The sequence below is a fragment of the Coenobita brevimanus genome, chromosome 62, assembly GCF_032717465.1.
Source record: "Coenobita brevimanus isolate Jiangsu-jjx chromosome 62, ASM3271746v2, whole genome shotgun sequence".
Classification (NCBI taxonomy): Eukaryota; Metazoa; Arthropoda; class Malacostraca; order Decapoda; family Coenobitidae; genus Coenobita; species Coenobita brevimanus.
The window spans coordinates 5,842,612-5,845,876 of record NC_137015.1 but is presented as its reverse complement, the minus strand read 5'-3'; positions in this window follow the sequence as shown (position 1 = coordinate 5,845,876).

Sequence of the window (3,265 nt, the reverse complement as noted above, 5' to 3'; positions counted from 1 at the left end):
GAAGATAGACACATAGATAAATAGACTGATAGATAAACAAATATTACGAATGAATAGACAAACATACACAGATTTATACAGATACACAGATAGATACACACACACACACACACACATACAGGTGACTCATTAATAACTCGCTTCTCAGGTGACAATATCCGACATAGCGTGTGGGCGAGATTGTGTTTATCATACCAGTGTACACATAATAATACCACACAGTAATACCACCAGCACCACAATAGGCACAACCCACAAATAATAACAAACACATACATTAATACCACCGCCCTCAATAATACCAGACAATAATACCACACACACTAATACCAGATTAATACCACACGCACTACTACCACACACTAATACCAGACACATTAATACCACACGCAATAATACCACAGTCAGCATTACCACACACATAAATACCACACAATAATACCACACAGACACCATACACAATAAACCACACAAATAAATACCACCAACACCACAATACCAGACAAAAATACCACACGAATACCATACACAATAAATCCTTAACCCCTTTCAGCTCAGTTAGTGGACAAGTGTAGTCAGACTGAAGGGCGAATTTGACTATACTACGTTCACTCAAACTTGGCGTAAAGTAGCTACCTCTTCCCCTTGAATGCTGAATTATAGCAAGAGATGAACACTAGAATATGGTGCTAGTCACGAAGAAGTGCTATGGAAAGGATATAGAGCCGTAGTACTGTCTGCCACTGAGCTACGGAACTTACGCTGCAGAAGGACAAAAAATTGCACTAGTAACCAAGGAGACTCGTGACTAAAGCTCACTGGAGTTTCATGGTCCAGTTCCGTCCGGTGATAACAAGATACCACTGCCATAACACCATACCATTAACACCAGCACAACACCACACCACCAGCGACCACACATCAAAGGCTTTCCGTTTTATCAGCTCTCCGCTCTCTCTCTCTCTCTCTCTCTCTCTCACACACACACACACACACACACACACACACACACACACACACACACACACACACACACACACATTCCCTTTTACACTTACTCTCTTACACCACTCAATCACCCTCTCTTGAACTCATTTTCTTTCCTACATTCCCTCTCAATCACACTCAATCTTTCACACAGCTCACTCACTTTTAAACTCCCTCTCGCTCTTACTCTCCCTCTCACTCACACTCACCTTCTTAGAATCGTCATCATCATCATCACCTCAACCACTACCACCAACCACCACCACCACCACCACCACGACTACTACTACTGCTACAATCAGTGACCTCGTATAACTCAAATAACCACTACAAATTATTAAATACCGTTCGACCACCTGCCATGATCCGGAACAATAACACACCTGTCTCCACTAATTACCCCAATTAACCCCGCCAGGTGAGAGTGGCAGTAATGACCTGACTGGGCGCGTAATTAAGCCGGGGATTAGCTCAGGTCAAATATTATACCCCTTTTTTATGACACCTTTCGAAGTTGATGGTATATTTCCAAAACATTATCTATTTTACAATGACAAAATTAATATCACTACTTTAAATATAACTATATTGTCAGGGACGGAAATTCGGGAGGTACAGTCGCGGACAACGATTTCGATCCACCTTTTCGTCGAACATATTTGAAACCCATACACAATATTCTGGAAAATGTGTTGGGTTCTGCATATCGTTTGACTGGGTTTCGAAAATCATCGTTCACCTTCTCCTTGTTTATCGTTCAACGTGTGGATCAGCATATGTCCGCAAGTTGGCGTGGTAGGAGACTCACACACACACACACACACACACACACACACACACACACACACACACACACACACACACACACACAAGCAACAAGATAAATAACTCCCATTTAAGACTAACTGATAATAACTGAAGAAATAAGCAACCAAAATTAACAATACTATAAGAACCTGAATAAAAAATAAACGATAAACGATAATGTAATAATAAAAACACAGCACTATAACTAACAGTCTAGGAATGATAATGATGATGATGATGATGATGATGATGATGATGATGATGATGATGGTGGTGATGGTGATGATGATGATGATGATGGTGATGATGGTGGTGGTGGTGGTGATGATGATGATGATGATGATGATGATGGTGATGATGATGATGATAGCAGGGATAGGATGATCATAATTTAAAGGTATCAGGGAATTACTGACTGTTGTGATGACGGGATTAAGGATGAAAGAGACGGGATTATTGCAAATCTGAAATCTGTCTGTCTGTCTCTGTCTCTGTCTCTCTCTCACACACACACACACACACACACACACACACACACACACACACACACCTTACACGCAGCAAATAAACAGTTGTGGCAAACAGTAATAACAGTAAAGAAACGTTGCCTTTTTCTAAGACACAGGGTAAACATCGCTAAATATAAAGCAAACAAACAGTAAATCAACACCAACCTTCTTCCATACAAGGTAAACAACGGTAATGGCAAAATAAACACTAAGGTAAACAAGAGTAAACATTAAATAAACAAAGGTAAACAACTGTACTGGTAAATAAACACCAAAGCAAACAAGACTAAACATTAAATAAAGGTAAACAAGTGTAATGGTAAATAAACACTGATGTAAACATCGGTAAATACAGTAAATAAGGACTAAGGTAAACAGCTGTAAATAAACGGTAAACACTAATGTAAACAGCTGTAAACAGAGTAAACACTAAGGTAAACAGCAGTAAACAGAGTAAATAAACACTAAGGTAAACAGCCGCAAAGAAAGAGTACATAAACACTAACGTAAACAGCTGTAAATAAACACTAAGGTAAACAGCTGTAAATAAACAGTAAACACTAGGGTAAATTGCTGATACAGAAAAAGAAAACTAATGTAAACAGATTTAAATAAACAAAAACAAACATTACAGTAAACAACTAAGTAAACAGTAAACACTAAGGTAAACAGCTGTAAATAAAGAGTAAATAAACACTAAGGTAAACAGCTGTAAATAAAAAGTAAATAAACACTAAGGTAAACAGCTGTAAATAAACAGTAAATAAACACTAAGGTAAACAGCTGTAAATAAAAAGTAAATAAACACTAAGGTAAATGGCTAATAAAGAAAATGAAATCTAATATAAATAGATTTAAATAAACAAAAACAAACACTACAGTACACAACCGTAAGTAAACAGTAAATAAACACTAAGGTAAACAGATGTAAGTAAACAGTATATAAACACTAAACAGCTGTA